This window comes from Eurosta solidaginis, chromosome 4 (assembly GCF_040869045.1).
Source record: "Eurosta solidaginis isolate ZX-2024a chromosome 4, ASM4086904v1, whole genome shotgun sequence".
NCBI classification, from domain to species: domain Eukaryota; kingdom Metazoa; phylum Arthropoda; class Insecta; order Diptera; family Tephritidae; genus Eurosta; species Eurosta solidaginis.
The window spans coordinates 63,692,776-63,707,018 of record NC_090322.1 but is presented as its reverse complement, the minus strand read 5'-3'; the positions used below and the strand labels follow the sequence as shown (position 1 = coordinate 63,707,018).

The 14,243-nt window shown below is 39.7% G+C and overlaps 1 protein-coding gene and 1 long non-coding RNA gene across 7 annotated transcripts in view; one reads left to right on the top strand and one right to left on the bottom strand.

The window, feature by feature from the left end:
* Rab3-GEF (Rab3 GDP-GTP exchange factor) overlaps window positions 1–14,243 on the top strand; it is a 304,714-nt gene that overhangs the window by 27,333 nt on the left and 263,138 nt on the right. The gene's annotated exons all lie outside the window — the stretch shown is intronic.
* On the bottom strand, window positions 5,709–13,749 carry LOC137249884 (uncharacterized). Of its 3 annotated transcripts, none has more exons than XR_010952586.1 (5): window positions 13,589–13,749; window positions 13,023–13,196; window positions 12,720–12,950; window positions 7,438–7,618; window positions 5,709–7,367 (listed from the first exon to the last, which is right to left on the bottom strand). It is a non-coding gene; the product is annotated as an uncharacterized lncRNA (long non-coding RNA). The 3 variants fall into 3 exon arrangements; XR_010952587.1 differs by lacking the exon at window positions 13,589–13,749 and adding an exon at window positions 13,242–13,570; XR_010952588.1 differs by lacking the exon at window positions 13,589–13,749 and adding an exon at window positions 13,242–13,570 and having other exon boundaries at window positions 13,023–13,192.

The following is a 14,243-nucleotide window of genomic DNA, read 5'->3' as shown; positions in this document are numbered from 1 at the left end:
AATAGCGCCTGTATTATGATGGTAAAAATTTCGTGAAAGTGGCGAACAATAAGTCGCGACATTGGATGTTCCTTCGGCAACAATACTGGTCTCCGTGTAGATAATGGTAAACACTGGACATTGTCAATACCACCTCCAAGCCTTACTAATCCCTTGTCGTCTAGTACGGGAGTTAACTTAAACAACGAACTTTGCTTTGAAAGTTGGAGCCCCTCCTGCAATGATTTTATCTCGTCGCTGAACATTGTTTTCTGAATCAGCCGAACCAAAAATACCTCTGTTTCGTAGATTTCATTCCCAGATATTTTCAGTTGTACCTTGCAAAGCTTCGTATTTTTTTTCATTAGCGCAAGGAACTTTACCATGGCGTATCGTACCCAGGTCATAACTTTTAGAAATTTATAAAAATTTGAAAATTTTGTAAAGGGTATAACATTGACTTCCATACTGATTGAATATAGCTGCTTTGCCTTCTTTTCTGCATCGTTGTTGTTGTTAGAAATATCTGGAAATGATGGCCATTGCTCTTCGGTTTCCTTTAAGAATGCGGGTCCATTCAACCATCTGGAGTGTACTGAGAACGTATTACACGACTGCGGCCTCGTTGCTTCATCAGCAGGATTTAGGGACCCGGGGACCCATCTCCATTGAGTAATACCAGATGCATGGAGGATCTCCGAAATTCGGTTACTAACAAATTGCTTGTATTGACGAGCATCTGACCGAATCCACTGAATCACAGTTTTCGAGTCTGACCAGTAGGTCACTGATTTTGGTTTTACTATGTGACCTTCAATTATTATCCGGCTTAACCTCGTCCCCAAAACAGCAGGTTGAAGTTCCAGTCGGGGTATGGACATGGGTTTTAAAGGGCTACAGCGAGATTTTGCTAAGACAAAAGCAACGGTAGTCTCGTCAGTATGCAATATACGAAAGTAAGCGACAGCGACATAGGCTAACTCGCTAGCGTCCACAAATATGTGTAACTGGACATTGGCAGAAGGATCTTTAAGATACTGGCTGTAACATCTAGGGGTATTAAATGACCTAAGGTTTCTTAAGGATTTGTACCACTCGTACCATTTATCGTAAACGTCATCAGGAATTGCATCATGCCAGCCTATATTGATGTGCCACAGCCTCTGCAATAAGATTTTTGGAACCAAAGTCAAGAAAGCAACTAGCCCGATTGGGTCAAAAATTGACATACTAAAACTCAGCAACTCTGTCGTTGTAGGTCGTCGAATGCCTTCCAGAACGGCCTTCGGTACTCTAGCGAAAGTCAAATTGAAGAAAAAAACGTGGCCCTTAGCTTCCCAATGCATACCCAATACTTTCTCGCTAGATAATTCAGGTTTACACATATTTTTTGTGGTGCACTCAATTGTTGGCGCTGTTGTTATAGGCAGTAGAAGCTCAGTAGAATTGGAAACAAATCCTCTGAGCTCAAACCCTCCTCGTCCATGAATTTCTATAACTTTCTTTGTCACGATTATGGCTTCCTCAACATCGGAAAAGCTATCTACAAAATCGTCAACGTAGTGCCGGTTGACAATCGATTCAACAGCTCTTGGAGACGCGTTTCCGAACTTTGATGCATTTAAGTTTTTCACAAATTGAGCCGAACACGGTAAACAGATGGAGCCGAAAATCATGGCCTTCATGACGTATATATCAGGCTCCCTTGATATATCTCCATCACGCCAGAGAAACCGCTGTGAATTTACGTCTTCATCGCGTATATTAATACGGTGAAACACCTCCTTTATGTCCCCACAAATGGCTACCTTCCCTTCACGAAATTTTAATAAAATCGTCTGTAAAGATTTCGGCTGAAACTCCTCAGGACCCTTCATAAGCGTCGAATTCAAAGAAATATTGTCAACGGTACTGGCAGCATCGAAAACAAGCCTTGGCTTATTGCCTTTATTTAAATTGTATACTGCAAAATGCGGCAAGTACCATACGCGCTCGTCTGACAAATTCGCTTCATAACTTTTAATTTTCCTTGCATAACCTTCTTCTACGTATTCTTCTATTTTCTTTTTGTGCCAGTTTCCGTATTCTTTATCCAAGAGCATTTTACGCTCTACCGCTTGAAGTCGTTTTAGCGCAACACTATAACTATCTGGGAAAGTAACCGCATCTTTTTTCCACAATAAGCCTGTCTCATACCTATCGTTGACAAATCTGGTTGTATTACTTAAAATGTTTTCAGCTCTAATATCGTCAGCTGACTTTATGAGGGGCAAATCAGTCTCAAACTTCTCCAAAGCAAGATAACCGGCGACTTGTTTTTGAAGCTCATCCATAGCAGTATCTACATGTACGTGACAAATGGTTGCTGAATCAGAACAATTCTCATCAGACCCAAACAAAACCCAACCTAACTTCGTCTCGTGAACAGTGAAGCCTTCATTAAAATTTACGACTTGCAAAGGGCGTATCAAACTAGTATGCGGAACTCCTATAAAAATTTTCGGGGTCGCATTAGTATAGCTCTCTATTGGTATTTCCTTTAACTGCGCATTCTGCTTCTTAAATATATTCGCTTCCAAAGTCTGCGGGGGCAACAACAACTTCCTAACAGTACGCACCCCTTTCATAAGAAACTTTACGTTATCTCTGTAAGTACTGGCAATTTCTAAATTTACAAGTCTAGAAATTTCATTAGTCGACTTGTTGTCGAACCATTTCAGGCGTAGTAATTCTTTTTTACCTGTAACCCCAATTTTATTTGCTACCTCTTCTTCCAATAACGTAACTTTAGCACCTTCATCAATAAAGGCTATTACTTCTATACAACCCTTTGGACCATGTAATTTAACTGGAAGGAATTTTAATAAAGTTTTATTTTGAAAAGGTTGACAGGAGCTGACAGTAGCTATAGGTGTTTCAGTTATCGCAGAGCTGCCATTAGCGGCATTTTGATTTGTTTGATTGTGCAGTAATTTGTTGTGATACTTCTGACAAGACGAAATGTTACACACACGACGACGCGAACAGTTATACATACTATGGCCCGGATACAGGCAGCCAAAACAAAGCTTGTTTGCTTTTACAATTTCCCATCGTTTTTCACAATCAACATCTTTAAACTCTTGGCATTGATGTAGCTTATGGTTGTCTTTGCAAAACAGACACTTAAAATTTTCTTCGGATATGGCAAGTACGGTATTTGCTGACTTATTCCATTTTCTTGTCAGCTGTTCTGGGTTTTCAGATAATTTGTTTACTTCAGTGGTCATTACAATATACAAAGAAACTTGCTGTAACCATAAACTAAAGTCGCGAATTGTAGGGTACGGTGTATTTATTGTAAATTTGTGACGCGCCCATTCTTCGCGTTTATATAATGGCAACTTGCCCACCAATTCATCGAGTAGACTTGGGTTTGTAAGGTGCGGAACAGCTCCAGCGTTTTCCAAAAATGCAACTAAATTGGTTACCATGGAACTGAAGTTGGCGATTTCGTTGATTCTTCCAGCAGTGATGGGTGGAAATAACCTTGCTTTAGCGAGCTGACTGCGTATGAGCACTTCTGGTCGTCCAAAATGGAACTCCAACGATGACATGACTGCATCCACGCTTGATGGATGTATTAACAATGATTCAACTTTGTTGCGGGCATCTCCTTTCAGTGCTTTTTGTAGCCGAAATAAATTTTCCACGTTTGTATATGAATATAAATGCGGTGTCTCTTTATAAGCTACAGCAAACATAGGCCACTCCTCAGGCAAACCAGAAAACTGTGGCAAATCTTGAATTTTTCGTATGAAAGGCTGGCTATATGGTTGAATACACGTTTGGGCGTTGTTTAGTATTGGCGACGAAATCGGTACATGATTGGCACCAGTAGAGTTGACATAGATCGATTTTGTGTTTGGTAAAAGGGGAGTGGAATAGTTTCCAATAGTATGACCTAATGAGTTGCAATGGTTTCCATGCTGCTAGCTGGCTGTGGATTCGTATTCATACCATAGATAGGCGTTGTTTGATGATTGCGGGGTGAAAATGTGTCGACGTAAGTAATAGGATTCGAGTTAGTACAGTAAGGAGTGCTAAAAAAACTTGTATGTGGTATGTGGGGTATAGCAAAATTGGCGGCGGTAGATGTACATGCATTAAAAAAACTTGTATTTGGTGTGTGGGGTATAGCAAAATTAGCGGCGGTAGATATACATGCATTCATCGATGAGGCAAGTGTAGCATCAGAGTCGGCAAGTAAATCTAGTTTTGCTTCATCTGCATGGCTGGCGGCGAATTTTACATCTTTGAAATCGATGTACCCTTTAAATTTCTCCTTCTAAAGTTGTAGCGTGTCATGCATATATGTAAAGTGGCGGATTAGTACAGCAGATTGTGGAATAAATATTAAAATGTTATTACGCCGGCAAATAATAAAATGCACGAATATACTAAAAACTCGTTTATTCAAATGGCAGCAATTTACGATTACAAATTTTGATTTTGTAGTTTTAATATATATAAAAACATATTTTATAGTACATAAAATGGTATTATTGAAATTAATTCACTTACTTATTCGTGCTTCCTCGGTATTCGTTCGTGAAAGAGTGAAGCCAAAGGAAGCCGTTGAAATTAAATTGAAATAAAATACAGAGTTGCATAGGAATGCAGTAAAACAGATATGAAAAGTATTAAATTCTTAAGCTAAGGCTGCTAGTCCACGACAAGCTGTTATAATAAATTTCTCAAAAAAAGAATTCAGCCCTTCAAATAAGGGAAAAGAGCGGGCCACGCCCACATTTTTACTCTTTCAATTTGCTGAACGCGTTAAAAAAAAAAAAAATCGAAATGTAGAATTTAGAACTTCGAATATCATAAGCCGATATCTATTTTCTGGAGGCTAAGTTCGAAAAACGGAGATAGTACTTTGTTTACTTTACACGTTACAACGAAAAAATCTTTTCGGCTGTATTTCGAAGGACCAAAAAAAATTAAAAAAAAGTTTCCATAATCTTCAACTTTAGGGGCGGACATTAGCAACTTTTTTTTGTCGACCCAGTGTAATATATATTGAAGTGATTTAATCTCTTTAACTGAAAGCTCAGAGCGCCTCTTATGCGATGAAAGAGACAAGGTGCGATATACCTCCGAAGAGATTTAGGTAGGGCTTCTCTTCCAATTCGCGCCGTGTGCCTTTTTAATTTTTTTTCTATAAATTTTAGGGACGGGACCTGCATAAGCCTTTCTAGGCAGAAATACACTCTGAGTGTTTGCTAAATCCAGGGATGCACCTTAACGTTAAGCTAATCGTTTATCAAAAAATGTCCACCGTTTCCGTTGAAACACTTCGAAATATTATCGATAAAGAAATTATCAAGATAATTTGTAACTCCCCTACAAGACAGGTACCCGTTCCCTAATCGATTACTTAATCGTCATCAATAACTTGTTCACCAATTATCGTCTTAATGACTTTTACATTGCTGTCGTGAAAAAGGTAACGCATGTGCTCTCTCAAAATAGTGTACGTGTGACTCTCTTTCTCGCTCTTACCTATTGTGTTTTCGACATTCCTTCTCGCTCGATGTTATTTATATTTTTAAGTTACTTCATCAGTTATGTTTTCGTTATCGCTAACCAAAACATATGCAACAACAACAATACGGGTAACTGGTCTATCGGTTACCCGTATCGGTTACCTTCTGTCAAATCGCTTTTTCTATGAATGAAACGCGTCCTTTATGTTCAGATAATATTTAATTATAAATTATTCATATATACAATGTTTTTTTAGAATTTAAATTATTGCCTTATTACTCTAGCGAACTTTACATATGTGAATTTTTATATTTATAAACTATATAAATACATTAACGTCTATTCATAGTCGTGCCCTTTCCGAAACCTTGTTTTGAAGTTCTTATTTTTCCTGCGCTGGTAGTGTTGCTCATCAGTTTGCAGTCATATTAGTTTGGTAGGTATAGTAACATCAGACGTAGGGAAATTAGGAACCATGTCAGGAGTATGACCAGAATCCAAAGAAGCATGGTGATTCGTCACCTCCGTTTTCTTCCATATCCGGATTCATTCCATACTAGTAATTATAAATATCTTGTAGATGCCACATAGGTGTAACCATACCCTCAAGATATTTCCGTTCAAATCTTGTGGTGTACACGTAAACTTGTATTTGTTCTAAATTATTCACCACATTCTAAACATAGAAAAGATGTATTAAGTGTTTGCGTAAATACCATTGTGATTACAATATGGACAAATATTCAATTCTAAACTTTTCGTTGTTACATCAATTGTTTCAGCGTGTTGTACACGTAAATAAAAATTCATACTTGAATGTATTTTCGTCTTCCAATCGCATAATTTACATTTTAAATAATGACTATTAGGCATATGAGAAATCTCATGGTCCAATAATTTGTTGAAGCTTGGTGTAGCTGCTTGAATAACACAAAATTTACATTTTGCACCACGTTCGTTATATTTAAATTGTAAATGTTCTGGTTTCTCTACACGATGCATAAAGTTTAGATGCTTTTTCCAACAATGTGCTGAATTTAATTGAAATACATACATTGGGCATTGTCTCATGATAAATTTTCCATAAATATACTGAGCCTCTTTATGTAGGCTCTTTTCTTAACATCTAATTCTGGCCGTACAGGATATGACAGTTTTGCTTCAGCTTATAATCCACACTCATACTATTTTCAGATTCTGTTTCATAATTTTCATCATTTTCAACATTGGACTTTGCATCAACATCATTATCATCATCGTCATTTTTTGATAACTCTGTTTTAAGCTTCATATTTATCAAAGGTTCATCTTCCTTAGTATTAGAATTAGAAACATTGTCATCTTCGGTTAAGTTTTTATCAAGTTTAGCTTTTTTCCTAGGTTTAAATTCTTTACTATCCGTACTAGAATTAATACCATCATCAACATTTTTCGTGGTCTGTTTGAGTTTTTAAATTTGCCAATGGTTCGCCTTTATCAGTATTAGAATCAGAATGGCCTTGGCCATCTTCACCGTGTTGCAAAGTAGGCGACACATGTTGGTGTTGATGTTTGCGCATATTGCGGATATGTTGGTGGTTCACTAGTCATTAATTGTTTAGAAGTTTCAACTTGTTGCGTTTGTTGTTGTTGTTGCTGGCTGTTGATGTGGTGTTAACGTTTGTTGTACAATTTATTCGGGTGATTGCACATATTGTTGGTGTGTTATAGTGCTGGAAATCCTTCCGATATTGAAAGTCCTTGATTAGTGTAATCCCCACGTAGTGAACTACTCCTGTGACCGCGTCCGCGGTAACTATTACATCTGAAGGCGCTTAAGTTACAGGCATAGCTGACATCGCTTATATAACAGGTTGACTCTAAAGTAAAAACCAAAACAAAATATTAGAATCAGTGTTTATGAATAACATATTTAAAATAAGCTCTTACAACAACGTGATCGGTGGCTACGTCCCCGTGAAAGTAGTGTGGTGTTCCTCCTTGTATAAACGTAGATACTGGATGTGCTCAACCGTGCAGTTTTCTTCTAATTTGAGCAAATGTATGTTCTTACAGCCACTGCTGGAATATTTGGGATATTTCTATCCTCACATCGTCAAAATCAAATTACCTAGAATGAAAAAGAAACTCATATCAGTAAGAATAGATTAAAAGTTTTTAATATAAGCCGAAAAGTGTTCCATAAATAGGGCTCCACACATAGCTCTTTTCCAAAGGCACAAGAGAAATTTCAGATAACTAGAATCAGGACCTGGTAAAGTAACTTCAAAGGCGATTTAGTCGCCACTACTTCGTATGCGCATTTCTCTACTCTCCCTTTCGGCATGCATCATCAATTTCGTCATTACTATAAAGGCCATCTTGCCCACAGCAATCCAACAATCTATTTGTCCGCAAATTCGTGGAACTAAATTCCTAATGGAAGGTTCCTCTCCAAAAACTCTGTTTACAGACAGCCTTTCGCCGTGAAAACGAGGGCAGTGAAATATTACATGTTCTGCGCCTTCCAATTCGGACGGACAGCTTGGACAGAAAGGATCCTCCTCTATCCCACGCTTATGTAGATATTCCTTCAAGCCACCGTGCCCGCTCAATATCTGTGTGAGATGGTAATTTAGTTTGCCGTGTTTTCGCTCGTACCATTCCGCTATATTCCGGACTAGCATGAAGGTTCAGCGCTCTTTTCTCGAATCTTCCCGCCGTTCTTGCCACCTAACTATTGTTCGTGACCTTGCGGTTTTCTTAGCATCTTCAGATGGTCGGCTGAATCCAATGCCATACAGATCGGCCATTTCACCTGAGAGTAGATCTACTGGGATTTTCCTGGATAAAACATGGATCGCGTCGTCGGAACAGCACATGCTATTCGTATAGCAGTAATGCGGTAGGCTGCTAGTATATCTTTTTGGTGGACCATTTTAGATCTGTGCCATACTGGTGCTGCATATAATATTATAGAGCTGGTTACGTTGGATAATCGCTGACGGGTAGCTTCGCTTGGGCCGCCGATGTTGGGCATTATTCGCGTTAGGGTTCCACTAAATCTAGAAACTTTGTCCCCCACCGCCCTGAAGTGCTCCCTAAAAGTTAGTTTTGAGTCAATGATTACTCCTAGATATTTCAAGGAGGGCTTTGAATTTATTTGAAAATCTCCTATGGTTAGGACCAACTCATCCACAGTCCGCTTTGAGCTCGTCAGAACCACTTCTGTCTTATTGCTAGCCATCTCCAGCCCCGTGTTCGTCAACCATTCCTCTATTCTTCCCATGGCGTCATTACATAATGCTTGGAGCAGATCAAGTTTCTTGGCCACTGCTACTACGACAATATCATCTGCATAGCCGACAATTTTCCTCCGGGAAGGTGGTTTTGTAGCACCCCGCCATACACCGCATTCCAAAGAGTTGGACCTAGAACAGATCCCTATCTAATCTATCTATCTATCAAATTATTCGGAGCAGGTACGGAACTTGTCTTGGGACACCCAAAGTGCACCCACGCTTCTCATGGCTCCAGCGGGTTAGCGGCTTCCTAGAACTTAAGCCACTTGCTGCTTCTAGATCTGACATCTGTCAGCTGGAGTCTTAGCCCGGCAAGCGCAAGGCACGAGCACAGAATGAAATCGATCGTTTCCTCCTCCAACTCGCACTTCCTACATCTGCTATCACTGACCAAGCCTAATTTAAAGGCATGTGACGCCAGAAGGCAGTATCCAGTAAGAATACCCGTCATGAGTCTAGTCTACAGTTTAATGATAATAAAAATATAAGAATCAGTGTTTATGAATAACATATTTTAATTAATCTCTTACAACAACCTGATCGGTGGCTACATCGCCATGTAGGTAGTGTGGTGTTCCACCTTGTATAAACGTAGGTACTGTATGTGCTCAACCGTGCAAATTGACATTAGCAGTAACATTATTTACATAAACATAGCTTGGTATTTGTGAAGGCCTCAATATAGCATACATTGGTCCAGTTCGGTGTGCACCAGCCACTGGTACAAACAATTTTGAATGCATAGCTTTCATATAGGATGGATGTCCAGCAGTGCTCCGGTTGTGCCAATATGTAATGGGCTGCTCCGTCTCTTGGTACGGCTGTATAGGTATAGGCGGGTGCAATGTATTACTAGGCTCAAGATCGGAAGGTACATAGATGGCTCGAAGACGCCAGAGGGGATTGGAGCCAGAGTTTTCGGACCCAGAACCAAAATATCAGTAACTCTAAAAGCACATCCGAGCATTTTCGAGCGGAAGTATTCGCCATAAGTTAGTGCGCTAAGCTGAACCTTCAGCGCTGATACCCCAAAGAAACAATTGCCATACTCAGTCAGGCAGTCAGGTTCCACTAAAGGCACTTGCGGCGTTCGAAATAAAGTCAGCACTTGTCCTTCAGTGCGTAGAAAAGCTGAATCAATTAGGAGCACACAACGTAGTACTGTTGGCCTGGGTCCTAGGCCACAGGGGAGTGGAGGGCAATGAGCAGGCGGACTCCATGTTTAATTTGTTGCGTCTCTCCCACAAATTGTCAACCCCCCAGCAGATCCTTGCAGCGGGTCTGCGCCATACTCTCCTCTTCCGGGAAGGTATCGACCCCAATCCGGGTCCTTCTCCTGACCCCAGTACTGAGAAATGGGTTTGCTGCGTTTGCCGGAAAAGAATCTTTTTAGGACGGTCATATATATAAGGGCCTGAAATATTTCAATGAACTTCCTAATCACATAAAAAGTAGTAATAACTTCAATACTTTTAAAAAAAGTTTATTGGAGCATTGTAAAACCCTTCCAATAAGATAGTTTTTTTTTCTTTTATTTTTTGACATGATATACCGATACTGGAGCGCGAAAAGGGAATGGTAATAATGGTAGCAGCAAAATACAATGCATCCGGCCCTAAGGAAAAGAAAATCGGTCGCCACCTGTAACTCCAGACAGTTCCAACAACTAATTTCGCTGGAATTCGGTATTTCCAGCTGGTATTTACTGTTGCTGATCGGAATAATTCGCATTCCGACAGCATAAATATAACAATAAAATTATATAATGTGTAACAAAATTAACGAAAATAAGGCCAAATAAAAGTTTGAGCAAGGGGGATTGGAAACACGTCCTTTTCAACCTCCTATTATATGTTGAGCTGTGCTAATCGGAATCTTCATGCATTCCGACAGCGTCTTTACTAAACAAAGTTGAGGGGTGATTGGATACACTTATTTTCAATTTCCAACATCCAAAGACATGTTTAGCTTCATTGATCGGAGACTAATACATTCCGAAAGCTTAAAATACACATATAATTGAAAAATATAAGTTCCAAATTTTGTTGCCTTAAGCTGGGAGCACTGGAGGATTGGAAACGCGTCCTTTCCAACCTTCCTTTAATGAGTGGCTCCCAGACTCGTCCCTCTGTCACGCTAGTAAATATGCTGATCGGAATCACATGGCATTCCAACAGCATATTCAATAGAAATAAGTGATTATAACAATGAATTGTACTTAGTAGTTTAAGTTTTGGGCCTAAACAGCCGTAATAATAAATAAATTAAATTAAAAAAATAAATACTCTTGTCAGTGTTTCACGTGCAAGGGATGGTTGCATCGGACAGGTTGCTCTGGGCTAGATTCCAAAATCCAGCGTCCTCGTAACTTTTATAAATCTTTTGTGGCTCTTGTTGTTCACGGCCTCATTACATTATGAGGAAATACGGCACCTGAGAATACAGCCGTTTGAAGCTAAAAAACACAAGCATGTCTTCAGTGAACTCCACAAACAGGCGTCGGACCTCTATGCCGGTGATTCCTGTACTCAAAGAACAAAACTAGCAGAGGAGGAACGCACTCTCCCTAGGGAAACGAGAGTAGTCACTCTAGCCCAACTTCGAGCTGGATAACGTAACAGGTTAAACTCTTACCTATCCACAATCAACCCCGACATACAAAACATTGTCCTGCTTTTAATGTGTCCCCACATGTCACCAACCATCTCTTTAACTGTATTGTGCAACCAACGCCTCTAACACTCCTCTCATTATGGCCCACCCCTGTTGAAACAGAAAGTTTCTTTGGACTCCCGTTAGAGGACATTGATGACAATTTGTGATCGGTCGCACCTATTGGATGGGGCGAAGCACTGCTACTACAACAACAACAGGCGGACAACACGGTAAGAGAGGCAGCAACTGCATGACCCATCGATCCCGAGCCGTTCCTGCCAGTTGGCCCACAGGGGCATCTATTAGTAGAAGAAAGGGAAATAGGGAAGAACACTGGCGCAATATGCCAGGCCTGAGTCAATCTAAGTTACTGTTAGGGGGTTACAGGACAACTCGATATAGGGCATTAATAGGCCTCTCAAAAAGATAACCTAAGAACCCCAACGGCTATTCTTACAAGACACTGTAGACTGAACAGTGACATGCAAAAGCTGGGTATAGTATCGAACAACACATACCGATTTTGTGATGGATCAGCAGACGGTGGACCATATCCTTCTAGACTGCGGCGCAATTTCAAGACGTCGGGCTAAGTTTATGGGCTCACCATGGCCAGAGCATTCCCACATTTAATCCCTCAAGCAAAGAACACTGCTGGGGTTCATCAAGGAAGTCGGCTAGGATGAGGTGCTGTGAAGGAGATGTGCAAGTCACTGTGCAATCCTCAATAAATGATCTATCTATCTACGTTCGGGTAACAAGCACCATTGTGGTACTAGCCCCACCATCTCGGGAACTATTGATATGACTACATTAAACCTTCAAGGGATTGAATATTAATAATGCCGGCAATGCGAAAGTCTGCTAAAATGCACCATTCTCCATGGAATGCTCGATATATAACTTTCCACGTTTTGAAACAGTGATGAAAAGAGCAAAATTTACAATAATTTTAACTGGCTGTGGGTAGTAAGGTGTTGATGTCCTCTCTTAACGCAATGTAATGACAACTGCGATGCAGGGGAAATGACAAAAATCTTGCAAATCTACTGATAATAATTCATTTTTCCTCCCCTTCTATGCAGTTCTATGCATACATACATATGTATTTTTCTCTCCAAATGCTAATTAAAAAACTTAATTGGTTTTCACATGAACTTCGAACTCTGTCGTATTTGCATTCTTCAGTTGATTATCAACAAAAGCATGACAAATTATCACTAAAAAATTCATACATGTTGCTTATATATTTAATATGGTAGCCAATTTACTTACCCTTTCTGGTGCGATGATTCCTGGACAATCGGGCCTGACTAGACGCGATTTTTTTTGCCTTAAGAGAGCGTGCTTAACGCGAACCCTATCATGTTATGGCACAACTTTGGTGATGCAAAAAATCAAAGACATTTCTGCTTCTAATGCTTCTAGGATAGCAGCAGCAGCTCCCGGTGGCACCACATAAATAACAGTTGCAGGCCGATCAGTTGCCTTTTTTGCTCCGGCTACCTATTCAATTTTAATTCACATTACATTATCTACTATTGCAATTTTTAATCACTACAAATCAATATAAATTACCGAAGCAAATACTGGCAAACCAAGATGCGTAGTTCCAGCCTTTTTTAGGGAAATACATCCAACCAGTTTGGTGCCGTATTCCAAAGCATGTTGCTTGTAAAGTACCTTGTTTTTGTAGATTTCCTTTGATTTTGGCATATTCTGAGCTGAATCGCAACCCGGCGGAGATGCTATCTATTAGAATATAACATTTTTTTTATTATTTAAAAATGCACATACGTATGAATGAAAATCAGAAAGTAAATAATGTTGTTGTTGTTGTAGCGATAAGGACACTCCCCGTTATGGACTTTGGTGGTCCTTTGCCGGATGCAGATCGGGTACGTTCCGGGAACCATTAAGGTACTAGCCCGACCATATCGGGAGCGATTTAGTTGACATAAAACCTTGTAGGCCATCCCGTCGATTCTATACAACTTAATATGGTAACGATTTAAAAGACGGTGCACCACCCAATTTTTATCAAAAATTATCAAACGTGGAATCAAAAGGCGCGCTTCGAGCTCCGTTTTTATTATTATTTGATATTTTTTAATTAGGTGGTGTACCGTCTTGTAAAACTTTACCCTTAATATTATTTTGGGCGAAGGCCGCCAACGCAAAAAGATGGTCTCTGCAGCAATATTCTTAATTTCCGTCACATGTCACAACTCAAATTAACTTAATGTTATTTTGGGCGAAGGTCGCCAACGCAAAAAGGTGGTCTCTGCAACAAAATTTTTAATTTCCGTCACATGTCACAACTAAATGCACAAGATATTTTTCGTTGTAAACAATTTATATTTTTTTTGCGTTTCAATTTTTCCGGAATAATTAATGAACTGTTATTTCGATGACAGCATGAAACGTCGATGTGTTAGTGGAGAGCGAAAAAAGCTTTGAATGTGTGGGTGAACTGGTTACCTCCGTCTTGTAGGGTCGTTTTTAACCGAAACGAAAAGCTTTCGTTAACGTTAAAAACGTTAACAAAAACGTGATACTTTATGTTTGAATTGTGCTGGCAATGCTATAGCCATGGTGAAGCCGTAAGGTGGTAACAGCAAGCGGACATACACACACAAACTCCATGTAATTTGTTTGTGTAATTCGTTGGTGGTAATGTCAAAAATACTCTGAGAAATGTTGGTACTGTCAAAATTCATGAGAAAAGGTGCAATCAGCTTGGCTAATGCTTTCACCTTTAATGACTCCGCCATCAATCAGCTTTGCCAGCATAGTGCG